Genomic DNA, 20,381 nt, shown 5'->3' with positions numbered 1-20,381 from the left:
TTCGGGGTCTTTTGTGTTTCCATACAAATTGTGAAATTTTTTGTTCTAGTTCTGTGAAAAATGCCAGTGGTAGTTTGATAGGGATTGCATTGAATCTGTAGATTGCTTTGGGTAGTAGAGTCATTTTCACAGTGTTGATTCGTCCAATCCAAGAACATGGTACATCTCTCCATCTATTTGTATCATCTTTAATTTCTTTCATCAGTGTCTTATAATTTTCTGCGTGCAGGTCTTTTGTCTCCTTAGGTAGGTTTATTCCTAGATATTTTATTCTTTTTGTTGCAATGGTAAATGGGAGTGTTTCCTTGATTTCACTTTCAGATTTTTCATCATTAGTATATAGGAATGCCAGAGATTTCTGTGCATTAATTTTGTATCCTGAAACTTTACCAAATTCATTGATTAACTCTAGTAGTTTTCTGGTAGCATCTTTAGGATTCTCTATGTATAGTATCATGTCATCTGCAAACAGTGACAGCTTTACTTCTTCTTTTCCAATTTGGATTCCTTTTATTTCCTTTTCTTCTCTGGTTGCTGTGGCTAAAACTTCCAAAACTAGGTTGAATAAGAGTGGTGAGAGTGGGCAACCTTGTCTTGTTCCTGATCTTAGTGGAAATGGTTTCAGTTTTTCACCATTGAGGACGATGCTGGCTGTGGGTTTGTCATATACGGCCTTTATTATGTTGAGGAAAGTTCCCTCTATGCCTACTTTCTGCAGGGTTTTTATCATAAATGGGTGTTGAATTTTGTCGAAAGCTTTCTCTGCATCTATTGAGATGATCATATGGTTTTTCTCCTTCAATTTGTTAATATGGTGTATCACGTTGATTGATTTGCATATATTGAAGAATCCTTGCATTCCTGGAATAAACCCCACTTGATCATGGTGTATGATCCTTTTAATGTGCTGTTGGATTCTGTTTGCTAGTATTTTGTTGAGGAGTTTTGCATCTATGTTCATCAGTGATATTGGCCTGTAGTTTTCTTTCTTTGTGACATCCTTGTCTGGTTTTGGTATCAAGGTGATGGTGGCCTCGTAGAATGAGTTTGGGAGTGTTCCTCCCTCTGCTATATTTTGGAAGAGTTTGAGAAGGATAGGTGTTAGCTCTTCTCTAAATGCTTGATAGAATTCGCCTGTGAATACATCTGGTCCCGGACTTTTGTTTGTTGGAAGATTTTTTATCACAGTTTCAATTTCAGTGCTTGTGATTGGTCTGTTCATATTTTCTATTTCTTCCTGATTCAGTCTTGGCAGGTTGTGCATTTCTAAGAATTTGTCCATTTCTTCCAGGTTGTCCATTTTATTGGCATAGAGTTGCTTATAGTAATCTCTCATGATCTTTTGTATTTCTGCAGTGTCAGTTGTTACTTCTCCTTTTTCATTTCTAATTCTATTGATTTGAGTCTTCTCCCTTTTTTTCTTGATGAGTCTGGCTAATGGTTTATCAATTTTGTTTATCTTCTCAAAGAACCAGCTTTTAGTTTTATTGATCTTTGCTATCGTTTCCTTCATTTCTTTTTCATCTATTTCTGATCTGATTTTTATGATTTCTTTCCTTCTGCTAACTTTGGGATGTTTTTGTTCTTCTTTCTCTAATTGCTTTAGGTGCAAGGTTAGGTTGTTTATTTGAGATGTTTCCTGTTTCTTAAGGTGGGATTGTATTGCTATAAATTTCCCTCTTAGAACTGCTTTTGCTGCATCCCATAGGTTTTGGGTCGTCGTGTCTCCATTGTCATTTGTTTCTAGGTATTTTTTAATTTCCTCTTTGATTTCTTCAGTGATCACTTCGTTATTAAGTAGTGTATTGTTTAGCCTCCATGTGTTTGTATTTTTTACAGATCTTTTCCTGTAATTGATATCTAGTCTCATAGCATTGTGGTCGGAAAAGATACTTGATACAATTTCAATTTTCTTAAATTTACCAAGGCTTGATTTGTGACCCAAGATATGATCTATCCTGGAGAATGTTCCATGAGCACTTGAGAAAAATGTGTATTCTGTTGTTTTTGGATGGAATGTCCTATAAATATCAATTAAGTCCATCTTGTTTAATGTCATTTTTAAAGCTTGTGTTTCCTTATTTATTTTCATTTTGGATGATCTGTCCATTGGTGAAAGTGGGGTGTTAAAGTCCCCTACTATGAGTGTGTTACTGTCGATTTCTCCTTTTATGGCTGTTAGTATTTGCCTTATGTATTGAGGTGCTCCTATGTTGGGTGCATAAATATTTACAATTGCTATATCTTCTTCTTGGATCGATCCCTTGATCATTATGTAGTGTCCTTCTTTGTCTCTTCTAGTAGTCTTTATTTTAAAGTCTATTTTGTCTGATATGAGAATTGCTACTCCAGCTTTCTTTTGGTTTCCATTTGCATGGAATATCTTTTTCCATCCCCTTACTTTCAGTCTGTATGTGTCTCTAGGTCTGAAGTGGGTCTCTTGTAGACAGCATATATATGGGTCTTGTTTTTGTGTCCATTCAGCCAATCTGTATCTTTTGGTGGGAGCATTTAGTCCATTTACATTTAAGGTAATTATCGATATGTATGTTCCTATTCCCATTTTCTTAATTGTTTTGGGTTCGTTATTGTAGGTCTTTTCCTTCTGTTGTGTTTCTTGCCTAGAGAAGTTCCTTTAGCATTTGTTGTAAAGCTGGTTTGGTGGTGCTGAACTCTCTCAGCTTTTGCTTGTCTGTAAACGTTTTAATTTCTCCATCAAATCTGAATGAGATCCTTGCTGGGTAGAGTAATCTTGGTTGCAGGTTTTTCTCCTTCATCACTTTAATTATGTCCTGCCACTCCCTTCTGGCTTGTAGAGTTTCTGCTGAGAGATCAGCTGTTATCCTGATGGGGATTTCCTTGTGTGTTATTTGTTGTTTTTGCCTTGCTGCTTTTAATATGATTTCTTTGTGTTTAATTTTTGACAGTTTGATTAATATGTGTCTTGGCGTATTTCTCCTTGGATTTATTCTGTATGGGACTCTCTGTGCCTCCTGGACTTGATTAACTATTTCCTTTCCCATATTAGGGAAGTTTTCAACTATAATCTCTTCAAATATTTTCTCAGTCCCTTTCTTTTTCTCTTCTTCTTCTGGAACCCCTATAATTCGAATGTTGGTGCGTTTAATGTTGTTCCAGAGGTCTCTGAGACTGTCCTCTGTTCTTTTCATTCTTTTTTCTTTATTTTGCTCTGCAGCAGTTATTTCCACTATTTTATCTTCCACCTCACTTATCCGTTCTTCTGCCTCAGTTATTCTGCTATTGATCCCATCTAGAGTATTTTTTATTTCATGTATTGTGTTTTTAATCGATGCTTGATTCATCTTTAGTTCTTCTAGGTCCTTGTTAACTGTTTCTTGCATTTTGTCTATTCTATTTCCAAGATTTTGGATCTGGGAAATAGAATCTTGGATCATCTTTACCATCATTATTCTGAATTCTTTTTCAGGTAGACTGCCTATTACCTCTTCATTTGTTAGATCTGGTGGGTTTTTATCTTGCTCCTTCTCCTGCTGTGTGTTTTTCTGTCTTCTCATTTTGCTTATGTTACTGTGTTTGGGGTCTCCTTTTTGCAGGCTGCAGATTCGTAGTTCCCATTTTTTTTTTGGTGTCTTCCCCCAGTGGCTAAGGTTGGTTCAGTGGGTTGTGTATGCTTCCTGGTGGAGGGGACTAGTGCCTGTGTTCTGGTGGATGAGGCTGGATCTTGTCTTTCTGGTGGGCAGGTCCACATCTGGTGGTGTGTTTTGGGGTGTCTGCAGACTTTTTATGATTTTAGGCCACCTCTCTGCTAATTGGTGGCGTTGTGTTCCTGTCTTGCTAGTTGTGTGGCATAGGGTGTCCAGCACTGTAGCTTGCTGGTCGTTGAGTGAAGCTGGGTGCTGGTGTTGAGATGGAGATCTCTGGAAGATTTTTGCCGTTTGATATTATGTGGAGCTGGGAGGTCTCTTGTGGACCAGTGTCCTGAAGTTGGCTCTCCCACCTCAGAGGCACAGCACTGACTCCGGGCTCCTCAATTTGGGATGATGTGTTGTCTATTCATGTATTCCACAGATGCAGGGTACATCAAGTTGATTGTGGAGCTTTAATCCGCTGCTTCTGAGGCTGCTTGGAGAGGTTTCCCTTTCTCTTCTTTGTTCTCACAGCTCCTGGGTCTCAGCCTTGGATCTGGCCCCGCCTCTGCGTGTAGGTCGCCGGAGGGCGTCTGTTCTTCGCTCAGACAGGACAAGGTTAAAGGAGCAGCCTCTTCGGGGACTCTGGCTCACTCAGGCCGGGCGGGAGGGAGGGGCACGGAGTGCGGGGCGAGCCTGCAGCGGCAGAGGTCGGCGTGACGTTGCACTAGCCCGAGGCGCGCCGTGCATTCTCCCAGGGAAGCTGCCCCTGGATCCCGGGACCCCGGCAGTGGCGGGCTGCACAGGCTCCCGGAAGGGCGGTGTGGGCAGTGACCTGCGCTCGCACACAGGCTTCTTGGCGGCGGCAGCAGCAGCCCCAGCGTCCCACGCCCGTCACTGGGCTCCGCGCTTTCAGTCGCGACTCACGCCCGTCTGTGGAGCCCCTTTAAGCGGTGCTCTTAATCCCCTCTCCTCGCGCACCAGGAAACCAAGAGGGAAGAAAAAGTCTCTTGCCTCTTCGGCAGCTCCAGAGTTTTCCCGGACTCCCTCCCGGCTAGCTGTGGCACATTAGCCCCCTTCAGGCTGAGTTCTCGCCGCCAGCCCCAGTCCTCTCCCTGCGCTCTGACCGAAGCCCGAGCCTCAGCTTCCAGCGCTGCGCGCCCCGGCGGGCGAGCAGACAAGCCTCTCGGGCTGGTGAGTGCCGCTCGGCACCGATCCTCTGTGTGGGGATCTCTCTGCTTTGCCCTACCCAGGTATGTGGGGAGTTTCTTGCCTTTTGGGAGGTCTGGGGTCTTCTGCCAGCGTTCAGTAGGTGTTCTGTAGGAGTTGTTCCACATGTAGCTGTATTTCTGGTGTATCCGTGGGGAGGAAGGTGATCTCCGCGTCTTACTCTTCCGCCATCTTACCCGGAACCCCCAGGTACATTTTAATACACTACGTTAAAGTGCATTCACTACTGTCCAGTCAGATGGAAGATTTTACATGTTTAACAAATTTTGCTATACTCCTTCTCCTTACAAACTCGCTGAACTGTCAGGTGGCATTTAAAAAGCAATTTAATTACATATTACTGCCGAATGCTATAATTATGTGAGTGAGTGAGCCAAATTTTGCAACTAAATAACATAGCTATGGTATGATTTTTTAATGCAGTAATTACTTCTGAAGAATACAGCACCAGGCGGTCCTCTCTTTTGTCCCACTCTATCAATGTACTGAAACGAGATATCTTCTCCAACAAAGAAAGTTTTCACATATATTTTAGCCATTTAACCTTGATAAAAGAGAGGTGTCATCAGCCAGAAGTGCTCAAAAAGCATCACCTAAGCTATATTTTTATTTACAGATTTATTTCCTACACAAAACGTATGCAGATTAAATTACATTTAGCTCTGCTAAATGTGCAATCGTATCTTTATGGAAAGAAAGAGTTACATGAAATCTGCATGGCCGCAATTCTGCTGTATCTAAGAATGTTTCTACAAGTATTCGTTGAGTACCTACTACATACAAGGACCTGTGCAGATGGACAGAAATTTCCCCACCCAGTCCTGGTCCCATTCCCAGTCTATTAGCTTTAGATGCTAATGGAAGAACAGCAGAGCTTGCCAGTTACTGATAAGGTAGGCCAATAATAAGGTGAGCCAAATTTCAGGGGAAAGGTGTTTGTTTGGTTGGTTGGTTTTGGCCGCACTGTGTGGGCTGCAGGATCTTAGTTCCCCAACCAGGGATCGAACCCAGGCCCTCTGTAGTGGAAGCATGGTGTCCTAACCATTGGACCACCACGGGATTCCCCAGGGGAAAGTTTTTTTTAACGTTAGAAGGTCTAATTTAAGTATTGGAAGGTTAAAGGTAGTGAGATGTGTGTACATCTTTCCCTTTCTAGCTTGAGTAGGGATGTGTCCTAGTGCTTTGTGTTTTCCTCTACACTCAATAGAGTGTTTCTGAATGAATTAAGTTCTAGCTTCATTCACTGTGTACACATCTGACATACAAAGGTACTGAATAAATCCATCCATCTTCTAATTAATTCTATGCTCTAAATGTTTGTGCCCTCCCAAAATTCATATGTCGAAATCCTAACTCCCAAAGGTTATGGTATTAGTAGGTGGGGCCTTTGGGGGTGATGAGGTTATGAGGGTGGAACCCTCACGAATGGGATTAGTGCCTTATAAAAGAAGGTCCAGGGAGATCCCTCATCCCTTCTACTATGTGAGGACACAGGGAAAAGACATTGGCCCTGACTCAACTATGCTGGCACCTTGATCTTGGACTTTCCAGACTCTAGAACGGTGAGAAATAAATTTCTGTTGTTTACAAGCCACCCAGTCTGTGGTACAGTAGTCCCTCCTTACTCACAGTTTTGCCTTCTGTGGTTTCAATTATCCACAGTGAACTGCAGTCCAAAAATATTAAATGAAATTAAATTTTTAATTTCAGAAATAAAAAATTCATAAGTTCTAAACTGCATGCCATTCTGAGTGGTGTGATGAAATCCCACACCATCCCATTCCACCCCACCTGGGACATCAATCATCACTTTGTCCAGTGTATGCTGCCCCTTAGTCACTTAGTGGCCACCTCGGTTATCAGATCAACTGTATTTCAGTGCTTGTGTTCAAGTTACCCTTGTTTCACTTAATGAAGGCCCCAAAGCGTAAGAGTGGCGATGCTGGCAATTTGGATTTGCCAAAGAGAAGCTGTAAAATGCTCCCTTTAATTGAAAAGGTGTAAGTTCTTGACTTAAGAAAATAAAAGAAATCATATACTGAGGTTGCTAAGATCTACAGTAGGAATGAATCTTCTATCCATGAAATTATGAAGAAGGAAAAAGAAATTCGTGTTAGTATTGATGTTGCATCTCATACTGCCAAAGTTACAGCCCCGGTGTGATAAGTGCTTAGTTAGGATGGAAAAGGCATTAAATTCATACAGCAAGATATTTTGAAGACCACATTCACATAACTGTCATTATAGTACATTGTTATAATTGTCCTATTTTATTATTGTCCTTGTTAGTCTCTTACGGTACCTAATTTATAAATTAAACATTATCACATGTATGCCCATAGAGGAAAAAACATAGTATATACAGGATTCGGTACTATGCATGGTTTCAGGCATCCACTGGGGCGGGGGGAGGGGGATGGGTCTTGGGACGTATTCCCCCACCGATAACAGGGGGCTACTGTATTTGTTATAGCAGCCCAAACAGACTAAGACAATTACTGAAATCCTATCCTTCATTACGCCAGGAGCTGTGCTGGGTGCTGGGAAAAAAGCCAGTGAACGTGTCACATCAGGTCCTTGTGCTGATGGAACTTACATTCTAGTGGAATGGAGTACACGTTAGTCCCTCACCCCCAACTATTATTCCCTTCTGAAATGACCCTTCCTGTCTCCTCATCTTAGCTGTGGCCCAAAGTGCAGTCCAAGTCCCAGCTTCTCTAGTCCCCCCAGCCCAGGTTGGTTCTACAAGTCATGGTACCTGTCTTGCCCTTCTTGGAACTTTCTTGTGGTCACTGTTATTTATTGGCATTTTGATGCACCTGTTTTCTCAGAGAGATTGAAACCTCTTGATAGTTGGAGACTCTGGTTCTAACTCTGGTCCCATCTATCCCCACAACACTTATCGAGTATCTGGGCCCTTCTTGTCAACCCTGGGGTCCAAATAGTTGGTGGCAACAGGCAGAAAACCTCTGCAGCCTACCAGGAGTGCAGCACTCTCTAGCCATCTCCTCAGGGACAGTTGCCAAAAAATGAGGCACCTGTATTTTCCACCACCTACATCATCTCTGGATTAGGGGAAGGAAAGATGGCATTGGCTTCCAAAAATCTGGGTTTATATCCCATATCTAGGATTTAACTAGCAGAAGCGAAGTACAATGTAATCAGTATGAGCTAAACACCTTAGGTGTTTTGAGGAGAGAAGAAATAATCAATGAAAACTTGGTGAAACAGAATCTGAGCAGCAGGTAAAAGATTGGCAGCATTTGGACAAGTGGAGATGCTGTGGGAGGGAACAGCATAGGTAAATGAATCAAAGAGTAGGCTACTGCCCTCCAGACCTCTCTCCAGCCTTCTCTGCCCTCTCCAAACCTTGGGAGCTGACCTGCGAGGTGCACATCAGCTGGCCTCCCTGGTCCTCTGGCTTCCAGTTGGATTCAGCCAGTGGGAGGCACCAGGAGATCAGAGGATGGGAAAAGAACGAAATTAGGATATTTATTCCCCAGACCCCTCCCAGCCAAGCCTCAGCTGAGCACTGCTGGATTCCTCCAGCTGAAGGCCTTGGTTCCTGTGGGGTGGCCTTCCCCTCAGCTACTGCCCTGACTCAGGGTTCTAGTAATCACTCCCTCTACTTGCTTCTTCAGGCCCCAAATCAATACCACTGCTTCACCACTCTTGTTGGTTCCCTTTAACCCTGCCCACATCTTTGTAAATAGTTGTTTCATTAAACCCTTCTTAACAGCACTGTTTGAGTGTGCCAAGTGTTTCATAAGACCCTGACTAATAAGCTGGGAAGGCCAACCAGATATGACTGATATTGAGAGGAGTAGATAATAAAGAAACATCATAGCCTGATTATAAAGGGCCATGCTAGGGAACTGAGGCTTTATATATCAAAGTTTTCAAAACAGAGGGGGAAGCTTTGAGAAAATCAGTCTAGTGTCCGGGAGAAAATTAAATCAAAAGAGAGACAAAACCAGTTCTGGACATCAGTTAGGAGACAGTACAGAGGTCCAGGTATAATGATGAGGGCCTGATTCAGTGCTAGCATTAGAAATACAAATAAAGATTCAGATAAGACAGAGGTAAGGGAAAGAAAATGACTGGATGAGAGGTAAGAAGGGCCCCTGCAGGGACGGAGCCAAAGTTGAATCTAGGCAGCTGAAGAGAGAGGAACTGTGTGGGCAGAAACAGGGAAGTCTAGGCAAGGGCCGGTCTGGGCTAGTTTGGGACAAGTTAGGGATTTGGGAGATAGAATCCCAAATGCTAGAATGAGCATGGCATAACTGTGGACAAGGAGAAGGGAGCCTAAGCTGGTGCCAACTGGGAAGACAGAGAAAAAAGACTGTATAGGCACATTAAGTAAAATTTGGGGTTGGAAGCTTAATACTAGACAATTGTAATCTCATCTAGGGGTCACAAAGTAGCAACCTGCAGGCCCAATGCAGACCAGAGCTGTGTTTTGTTTGACTCACAAATTCTGCTTAAATTCTGAATTAGTGCCAACATTAAAAATTTTGGATATCTTACCCTTGAGAGTCCAGATTATTGGCCTCTCTGACAACACTGAACCCACATTCTCACATGTCAACTCTCGGCTGGAGCTGAGCTGTCACTGCCCATCTAGACCCTGCACGAGGTTCCAGCTCTCACCCAGCCCCACGTGGCCTGCGATACTCCTTTGCTACTGCTCAGCCCTAGCTGCACATGGGCTGTGGTCCCTGCCAAAGGCAGTGAGAGCCGTTGGAAGTTCTTAAGGCAACTGAAGAAGACCCCCTGGAGGGGAGTCGAGAGGATGACTTAGAGCAATTCAGTTGAGTTCGGCATTTTTGACTGTTTACTATGTCCCAGGCACTGTGCTAAGCACTGCGGAACCTGGGATGAATAAGAAGAGTCTATTGTCACAGGGAAGACCAGGAATATGAAGGCCCATCAAATGGCTGATTCAGAAATTCAGGCACCAGCAAGGGCTTCGAATAGACATGAGAACAGAGATGAAGGTGTGAATGCAAAACAGATGTTGAAGGAAGTTTTGTGACAAATTAGCCATAGGGGATAAAGAAGGAAGGATGCGAACTGGGACCTTGTTCAGGTGGCTACACTGAAGAGACGGTGTAAGTAACAGTATTGGACTACTCAGAGTGCAGTGAAGATCCAAAGCAGGGTGAGAGAGAAGGAAACCACACCGCCTGAGGGCCCTGAGAACGAAGGAGCCAAAGGAGCTGAGCCCGAGAAGGGATTAGGCAGGTGGCACCCTTCCTCTCAGCTCACCTCCCCTTGAATTCAGGAACTGAATTACTATTTTGTTAACAAATAAAGAAAATGGGGCAATCTTCATTTAGGCCTGCAGGGCCATGATGGAACTCTACCTCTAGAGCTGTTACAATGCCAAATATTTGTTTAAACACGAAGCTGTGAAGGTAGTGCTCTAGTAGTGGACCAAGAACAAATCGTCCAGGCAACAGAAACAATCCCGTACAGCTCCCTGATGATTCAGGGTTTAGAGTCACATTGGGTTTTTTAGTTCCCTAACTCTTTAGGGGGAAACTGTAGGAATTTTCTTTAAAGAATTGCTGATTAAGAGTTACTAATGAGGACGTGGCAATGAAACAGTGGCTCCCTTTGCTACTGAGAAATTTCCTACAAGTTTCCCTAGCCTATATTCATTTTACAATCAGAGACCTTTGCGATAGGGGGGGACTGACAATTTCACCAAACCATACATTTGCTAAGCAGAAAATAAAAATCCTATTTACAGAAAGAGAATTCTCTCACATTATGGCTCCAGAAAAAGAAAAAATAAGACAGTCAACTGGATTATTTCAACTGAAAGTTAAAGGTTTTGTCTGACTTATATGGGGGGAAGTGCCTTGTTTCTCTGCTTGTTTTAGCCAGTGGGAGCTTGACCACTCATGTTCTAGTGTATAAATCATCACAATTTAGCTCCCCTTCAACCCCACCATTCACAGTTGGCCTCTAGTCAAGTATACTGAAGGTTTCAGTGTTTGCATATGTCTGTGTGCGTCCATCCCGAGACTGTACAACAAGACACACAGGAGAGGGAGGCCTAATGTGGAATTAATTTGCTTCCAGTCACACAGCAGGGACCCAGCTTTGCCTTGATCTCCTGAACCCATTTAATGATCACAATAAAATTACTCATCAGCCTCTGGAGTGCTGGAATTCCCACTCAGAGTTTCACATACAAGAAGCCTCTGAGGAGTGGAGCTTCATTATAAACAGGAACTGGCCAATTTGTCAGGCATATTGTTCCATGGAATCCAGCGTGTGAGGTCTTAACACAATGAGAAGAGACTCTTTAATTACACGTTACACATGTGTTGTTTGAACGTGATTGAAGAGACGCCAAGTTCAATACTTTAATGGTTACGATAGAATGAGGGGGTAGACACAGTAACAGGTGTGCCAGGTTCCCTAAGCTAGTGTCTTTCCTATGTCTAAATAAATGACACAGTTCCCCATTCCTGCAAAAGCCTTGTCTGAGGACATGTCAGGAGTTAGGAGACCCAAGTCCACATTCCAGGTAGTGCCAGGTAGGGCTTGTCCTTAACTATTCTGGGTCATGTTTTCTTCATCAGTGGAATAAAGGATTGGACTGGGTAGTTTCAAAGGTCCCTTCCTTTTTTAAACTCTGTGATCCTCTAAACGAGGGGGAAAGGGAGACAGAGGTTCACAAGCAGATACTCAAATGGGAATACTTGTCCTACTAACTCCATAAATTGACTGGAGCTCTGAACTACTGCAGCAAAGAATGACAATGGTTGTAACCAAGCCTTGAACATAATCAGAATGGAAACCATATCTCCCTTTCTATTCCCCCAAGTCTGACACCAGTACCATTGCTGACCATGATTCACTGGGCAGTTGCTGTGCACTATCCCAGACACAACAAAAACATCAGAAAAAATTATTGAAGTTTTTCTATGTGACAGGCATTACACTGTGAACTTCACATAATTTCTCACAACCCGAGAGGTTGGTATTATTGTCCCTGTTTATAAGTGAGGAAACAGACATTGTGCAGCCATGGGAAAGTCGCAACCGCTTTGAGTCCTCTTCCACGAGCGTAAAATAAGTGGATGTGTCCAGTTGACTTTAAAGGTCCCTCCTACTCTATGACTCAAAACAAGCTTGGATTTGATTACCTAGACCTTGAAAGGCTCACGATTATCGTGCAAACCCAGTTGGCCAGAGAATAGGATGGCCTGTCACCCACTTAAAGCACCATGCACATGCTCACAGAAACACAAAACCACATTTACTAACCGCAGCACCTCCTTGGGATGTTCTCACAATCTATACTGTAAACAAGGTGATTGTTAAAACACATTATTTTCCTATGAAGACACCATGGGCTGCCTTACAGCAAACTGCCAAGGGAAAAAGAAAGTATCATAGATTGAAATCACCATAGGCCCCAATACTGAGGCCTCCCCCTTCCAGAAGTCAGGGATTGGTCCCAGGATAAAGACACAGATATTTCCTCTCCATTATTGTAGATTGGGCTAGAGCTGCTGGTTCCCAGCTACACAGAATGAAAGCTCCCTGAGGGCTGGGCTAGGGTCAAATTTGTAAATTCATTATGACCGGAAAGGAATTACTCCATGGTACTTAAGGATGATCACCAACACCATCATCCCATTACCCACCATGCATTTATAAAAGCATCTGCTCTGTACATGGCTCAGCAGCTAGGCTGGTCATTTGCTTAAGACTGTTTTTCCTAACAGTCAGGACCATGAAGGTGAAGAAGGCCTTAACGACCTCAGACAGGATCCAAGGGACAATACAGAGTGTCTGTAGAAAGAAAGCATAAGATATTCTTGGGTAGGTAAAGGAGAGGGGTCGTAAAAGAAAGTGATGGACCTGCTGGGATCACGACTTAATAGAGTGCCAAGTTATATTAACTTGTTAGAGCTGCCATTAAGAGAGAGAGAGAGAGAGAGAGAGAGAGAGAGAGAGAGAGAGAGAGAGAGAACCCACAGCTAAACAACAGAAATTTATTTTCTCACAGTTCTAGAGGCTGGAAGTTCAAGAGCAAGGTCTCTTGGGGCCCTATGTAATTGCAGCAGTATAATATTTTGATATATTAACCAACTCTTTTCACCTTGAGATTCCCAGTTACCCTGGGAGTCAACCCCACTCATACATCCAGATGTGAGGCATCCACTGCCTCAAGGAGGGTTCATCCCACGGAACTGCAGAACCAAAAGGACAGATGCTTAGCTTTTGTTTTCAAAAGGCAAGGTCCAGGTTGAATTAGTCTGCCTGATTAGCATCAGGCTATCCTACAGCAAAAACTGAACCAGAAATATCAGCGGCTTGACACAAGAAAACTTATCTGGGTTGAGCCTTCCTCCTCCATCTTTTAGCAACATCATTTGGAACACATGGCCTTGAAGGTCAGTGCAACAAAGGAAGAAAGAGAATAAAGAGCTCACATTCAATGTAAAATTCCTCAGCCTATATATTATTCTGCTCAGGCTGCCATAACAAAATACCACAGACTGGGTGGCTCAAACAACAGAAATTGATTTCTCACAGTTCTAGAGGCTAGAAGTCCAAAATCAAGGTGTCAGCATGTTTGGTTTCTCATGAGGCCTCTCTCCTAGGCTTGGACCTTCTTATGCCCTCAAATGGTCTTGTCTCTGCACACCCCTGGTGTCTTTTCCTCTCCTATAAGGACACTAGTCATAATGGATTAGGGCCCCACGCTTATGATTTCATTTAATGTTAATTACCTTTTTAAAGGCCCTCTCCAAACAGTAAGATCCTAAGGTACGAGGATTAGGGCTTCAACATATGAATTTTTGAGGGGACACAATTCAGTCCATAACACCAGCATTTGCCCTCTTCAAAGTTACAGGCATAGACAGACCCAGCGTGCTCTAAATCTACTGTTCTTTACAAAGTTCTCTCCCCATCTCTCTGCCCCAACTTAGCAATTTTACAAAGTAAACCACAGGGTTCACTGGCTGGATCTACTTTTCTTCTTCCTATTACATTCCACATTTATTGGATTACATAGACTTTTAAGGCTGGGAATTAAGAAGCAACTAGTTGGCTTTAAGTCTAGTCTAGGCAGCTTATAGCAACTTTCACATTCTGCTCCTATTTACCAAATCTTCAAGGGTCATAGAGGAGTTATGTAATGGGTGACGGAGCAGGGAAATGTGAAAAGAAAAGAGGAAAGAGAAATGTCCTTATGTGCCCAGAAATGCCTCATCATGGGTCTGTCTCCACTCCCTATAAGACAATTTCCTGTGTTACATCACATCAGATTAACAGGCCTAGACACACGCAAGATGGAGGAGAAACTGCTCTGCAAAGGAGTTCTAGTTTCCTATCAACACTCAATTTCATTTTATCTGGCAAAACACCAGCCACACAGACCCACACGCACAGACCCATAGGCCCTGACATTTCAAGCCCTCCAGCTCCAGATGTGTTTCTACCATTGTTCAGCCAGTAGGAAAAAGCAGCTCGAATTTTAAGCAGAGTCATTTCACAAACCACCAGCTGTCTACTGGATAAATTCTGGGTTTTTTAGATGTAGTTATAAGCAACCCTCTCCAATGCACTTATTCATTCAAACAATATTTATTGACTACATTCCATGTACCAGGATTGGGGACATAATGGTGATGGCCTCCACCATACAATGAAGAAGCCAAGGTGAAAAGAAGTCCAAAGACAAGCTCGTGTTGCTAGTCAGTGGAAGTGTCAAGACCAGAAGCCACGTGACCTGACTTCCTGAACTTGGGTAGAAGATAAAAATTTATATCTTTATTTTCGCTAACCTCTAACTGAATTTTAGCACTTTCTTCATATATTTATGCAAGAAACCCCAGCAGTACTAGCAGTACCTATGACTTTGTCACCAATAGAAATCACAGATATTTTCTTATATTATAAGCATTGCCCAAATCTTGAAATATTATTTATGTTCATTACTATTTCAAAATTATGAAAGCTATTAGATCCACTGCTAGATCATGTTACTTAATGCATTCGGTTTTTTCGAAAGGCACATATACTACTGCATAAATTCTTTTAATATGTTGACAAGTGTTTTGGAATAGGTTTCCTTTATAATACTATGCCTTTTATTTTACACCTTCAAAAGTACTGCACCAAGAAGTGGTCCTTAGTCTTCCCAGAAATGCCAAAGTGGCATTGGCAGAAAAATGGGTCAGAACCCTACATTACAGCAATGGGCAGCCCAGGCAAATCCAGAGGCTCTGCTCACTGTGTCTTTGAGTAAGAAGCTAGGTTGGGATTCTTTTATAACTAAAAGAGAGAAGTGAAGAGGAAAGGAAAGGACCCCAATTCCACGAGAGGACCCTTTCTACCCTTTCCACCAGTTCCTGCTCAGCACGTGCCCTAAATGCTCTCCTCTGCTGGTTCCAGCCGCAGCTGAAGCTGACTCCTTGAGCGCCCCTCCGTGCCACGAGCTGTGTAGGTAAATGTGCCCCACTGTGGGCAAGCAGACGTCACTTCCTACCCCCGGGGGCTGAGCACCCCTCGCGCCCTGGGAACCATGCTGAGTGTCAACAAGCGGAAGGTGCCAGAAATTCCCACACACTAAGATAACCAAGAAATTCCCATACACAAGACGACGGATACTTCGGGTTTTTAACCACCCCTCGCAGGTCAGCCTCTCCGCGACCCCGAGGCCCGACACTGCCGGAAGGAGTCCCAAGACCCGGGTTCCAGTAAGGGCAGCACTAGCCGTAGATGCCGGGGGGTGGGGAAGAAAAGTGTGAAGAGGAATGTAACCCGACACACAGGGGCCGCGCAGTCCCAGCTGCTGGGACAGAGTTGGGTTAACAATCGGCTTTAGGGATGACCTCTGTCCCCGCCCGGTCCCCCTCCCCCAGCCAAGTGCCCGATAGAGGCCGCGGGATGCCTCTTACCCCGGGGTGCGCAGAGCCTCCGGCCACAGCGTTGGCGCAGCAAAAGCAGCCTCTCACTGCGACGGCTCTCGCCTCTGCTGGGGCCCGCCCGGCCCTGGGCGGAAGCTGGAGGCGGGGAAAGCGAGCCCACCCCCACCCCAGGAAAGTTCCGGATAGGTCCCGCCGCTGCCCCGCCCGGCGCCACGGGCCGGGGAACCAAGGCCAAGTGCAAGCTGCACCCGGGCTTCGAGCGCGCACAGGATACAGCCAGGGACGCGAGTCCAGAGGGCCCGGGGCGCTGCTGGCAGGGCAGACGCCCCTACCCGCAGCGCACCCTGGAGCGCGCCCGGGCGCCCTTGGCGCGACATAGGAGGGCACGGAGGCCACCTGTCGCTCCCCCCATTCCCGGGTGCCTACACTGTTGCGTAACTGGGAGGAACAAATGTGAAGGCTGGGCTGTGGATAGAGGCCCTGGCGGTTTGCTTCGGGTTGTCCAGTGAGCCCTGCTGGGCTTCTCATCTGGTTCCCAAAACTGTCCAGAGAGACAGCTGTTCCCGCGTTCATTTCACAGAAAAAGTAACCGGGGCTCAGAGAAGCCCCAAAACTTGCCTTGGTAAGCGCCGGAGCAGCGCTCTTCCCTCAGGGTGGAGGTCAGGGTCAGCTGGCTTTCAGACACTGGTCTCCACACCACGTTGCGTCCTACTTTGATGACTGGATGTTTTCAGTTGGCTGCTCTAAGTAGGTGCGAAGTGTAGGTGAGTGGTCCTCGACCACATCAGATCTAGAGCACCTTTTTATAACATATATAGGGTGTCCAGAAGTCTTACTGCAATTTTAAGCTTTTATAACTTCAGATGTGTTACAAACTTTAAAGTGCCTTGAAAGTATAATTACGTTTCTTTTACATTTATTTCGTTCTGTGAATTTTGAATAATTCTTTTTGAATTTTTTGTTTCAGTCAACTTTTTTTTTTTCTTTTTAAAGAGGAACCCTAGCAAACTTCAAATTGAGGCAATCACAGAGGTAAGAGCTCGGAAAAGCAACCTAATAAAGTTGTCCCCCTGCATTGGGCGCACAGAGTCTTAACTGCTGGACTGCCAGGGAAGTCCCTATGTATTGTCTATTTTTGTCACTTGTTATCTTTTTTGGCTTGAAGTCTATTTTGTCTGAAATGAGTATGGCTACATCCACTTTTGTCTGCCATTTGCTTGGAGTATCATCTGCCATCCCTTCATTTTTAGCTTATGCTTGTCCTTGGAGCTGAGGTTTGTCTCCTAGAGGCAGCATATAGTTGGGTCTTGTTTTTTAATCCATCCAGGCACTCTGTGTCTTTTGATTTGTGAATTCAATCCATTTACATTTAGGGTGATTATTAATAGATGAGGACTTAGTACTGCCATTTTACCTTTTGTTTTCTGGTTGCTCTATATCTCCATTGTTTCTTTTTCCTTGTGTTTCTGTCTGCTATTTTAGTTTGGGGGTTTTCTATGATATTTTTCTCAGTTTCCTCTTTTTTTATGTTTCGTGTCTCTGCTCTAGATTTTTGTTTTGTGGTCACCATGAGATTTGTACACAATGTCTCGTAGGTAAAATAATCCTTTTTCTGCTGATAGCATCTTATCTTCATTTACCTATATGGGTTTCTTCCTTTTCCCCCTTTTTGTTTTTCTTGTCTCAAATTATCTCTTTATGTTGTGAGCTTGTTACAAAGTTATAGTTATTTTTTGTAGTTATAGTTATTTTTATATAACTATAAAAAGTTTTATATTTTTAGTTTAATTTTTATATTTTAATTATTTTTATAATTTGTAGTTAGTTATTTTTTTCTGCTCCCCCCTTTAACCTTTATGCTATAATAAAGTATTTAAAACCTATTCTGATTGAGAGTTGCAATTTTCTGGTTCTGTTTATCACCTTGCTCAAAGTTTTATGTACTTTTGCCTTTTTGTTTCTGGTAAAGAGCTCCTTTCAACACTTCTTATAAGGAAGGTCTAGTGATGATGAACTCTCTCAGCTTTTGTTTGTCTGGGAAAGTGTTTATTTCTCCTTTATATATGAACTATAATTTTGCTGGATAGAGTATTCTTGGGCAACAGTTTTTATCTCTCAGTATTTTAAGAATGTCGTTCCACTTCCTCCTGGCCTGTAGGGTTTCTGCTAAGAAATCTGCTGAAAGCCTAATGGGGGTTCCTTTGTAGGTTACCATCCTTTTTTGCCCAGTTGCCTTTAAAATTCATTTTTTTGTCATTGACTTCTAACAATCTTAATATAATGTGTCTTGAAGAAGGTCTTTTTGAATTTAGGTAGTGAGATGTTCTCTTAGCTTCATGGACTTCTATAACCAGTTCCTTCCCCAAGTTTGGGAAATTCTCAGATATTATTTAAATAAATTCTCTGCTCCCTTCTCACTTTCTTCCTTCTGGGATACCCATTACCCTAATGTCACCCTTCCTAAAAGAGATAACTCTCATAGAATTTCCTCACTTTTTTTAATATCTCATTTCTCTTTCCTCCTCTAGTTGTATCATTTCTAGATTTCTATCTTCAAGCTCACTAATTCTCTCTTCCATATGGTCTGCTCTATTTTCAGTGCTTTCTAATGCATTCTTCATCTCATTTATTGACTTATTCAGCTCGAGAATTTGTTTGGTTCTTTTTTAGAGTTTCAACATATTTGGTGAAGTATTCCTTCTGTTCACTAATTTTATTCCTGAGCTCACTGAACTGCCTTTCTGAGTTTTCTTGTAGCTCACTGAGTTTCTTCATGAGAGCTATTTTGAATTCTCTTACCAGTGAGATCGCAATATTCTGTGACTTTAAGTTTGGTTCCTGGAGAATTGTCATTTTCTTTTTGTGGTATGGTGTTACTGTGGTTCTTCATGGTGTTTGATGAATTGTTCCTCTGCCATGCACTTGAAGTAGCCAACAACTTTCTGCATGATTCTAACAATTCAACAGCTTAGAAATTAGAGGCTTTTCTTTTGTTTTTCCAGTAGGTGGCACTATAGCACAAGTTTTGAGTTTCTCTTCCCTGCACTGCCTCTGATAAATTATGTTTGAGAATCAGTACTTTCCACCCTCTACCACCTCTGTCACAGGTGTGGCCCTCCTTATCATTTCTGCTCCTCTGGGGTCAGTGTCGCTGATGTGGCTGCTTTGTGCACCAGGATGGTGGGCTCTTCTGTTGCGTCAAAGATCCCCTGAGTCACAGGCTCCATTACCACTGGGAGGGAGGGTGGAGGCCGGCTGGGGTCATGCAGTTGCCTCTGCCGTGTCCAGTGTTGTCAGGCTTGCAGGGTCCACCACTGCAGGTGGTAGACCACGGGGCTAGAGTCACAGGCACCTCAGCAGCTGGTGGGCCGGTATCCTAGGTACCACTGCCACTGCTGCCCAGCTACTTGTGGCTGCAGGCACTGCCGTGGCCAGGAAGCCAGAGTCATGTGTACTGCCTCCCCTGCTACTCCTGGGTTCTCTGGGGCTGCAGGCTCAGCTGCCATGGTGGGGAAGGCCGGGATTACAGGCACCACCTCCACTGTTCCCTTGGTTCTGCCTCTTCTCTGTGTTCCAATCAACCCACCTGTTTTTCTTTCTTTCTTTTTTTTTTTCATACTTAAATGTTGGGGCAAGAGGGGGCACCAGAAATCACGCAGGACTCGGGACAATTAATTGTATATGGCACTATCCACAGAGTACAGGATGTTGGTATTCCCGGCTCCCACCCTCTAAGTGCCAAGAGATCGTGTCCTAATCACCTTGACAAATAAAAATGCCCCTGTGTATTTCCAAAATGCCCCACCTCACCTCCCAGTTCCACCGCCTGAATGAAATTAGAACATTTTCTAACACCATACACAAAAATAAAATGTATTAAAGACCTAAATGTAAGGCCAGATACTATAAAACTCTTAGAGGAAAACATAGGCAGAACACTCTCTGACAAAAATCGCAGCAAGATCTTTTTGGATCACCTCCTAGAGTCATGAAGATAAAAACAAACAAATGGGACCTAACTAAACTTAAAAGCTTTTGCACAGCAAAGGAAACCATAAACAAAACAAAAAGACAACCCACAAAATGGGAGAAAATATTTGCAAACGAAGTGACCAAGGGATTAATCTCCAAAATATACAAACAGCTCCTGGAGCTCGATATCAAAAAAACAAACAACCCAATAAAAAAATAGGCAGAAGAGCTAAATAGACATTTCTCCAAATAAGACATACAGATGGCCAAAAAGCACATGAAAAGATGTTCAATATCACTAATTATTAGACAAATGCAAATCAACACTACAATGAGGTATCACCTCACACTGGTCAGAATGGCCATCATCAAAAAAGTCTACAAACAATAAATGCTGGAGAGGGTGTGGAGAAAACAGAACCCTCCTACACTGTTGGTGGGAATGTAAATTGGTACAACCACTATGCATAAGAGTATGGAGGTTCCTTAAAAAACTAAAAATAGAACTACCAAATGATCCAGCAATCCCACTCCTGGACATATATCCAGAGAAAATCCTAATTCAAAAAGATACATGCACCCCAATGTTCATTGCAGCACTATTTACAATAGCCAAGGCATGGAAGTAACCTAAATGTCCACTGACAGAGGAATGGATAAAGAAGAT

At 43.3% G+C, this 20,381-nt stretch overlaps 1 protein-coding gene across 1 annotated transcript in view; it reads right to left on the bottom strand.

The window, feature by feature from the left end:
- SQOR (sulfide quinone oxidoreductase) overlaps positions 1 to 15,865 on the bottom strand; it is a 52,532-nt gene extending 36,667 nt beyond the window's left edge. Inside the window, exon 1 of the mRNA XM_060098356.1 lies at positions 15,773 to 15,865. The gene's annotated coding sequence lies outside the window, so the exon portion shown is untranslated. The remainder of the gene's footprint in view (positions 1 to 15,772) is intronic.
- Positions 15,866 to 20,381: the final 4,516 nt, after the last annotated feature.

Source organism: Mesoplodon densirostris, chromosome 4, assembly GCF_025265405.1.
Source record: "Mesoplodon densirostris isolate mMesDen1 chromosome 4, mMesDen1 primary haplotype, whole genome shotgun sequence".
In the NCBI taxonomy this organism is placed as follows: Eukaryota; Metazoa; Chordata; class Mammalia; order Artiodactyla; family Ziphiidae; genus Mesoplodon; species Mesoplodon densirostris.
This window is presented reverse-complemented; position numbering and strand designations above follow the sequence as displayed.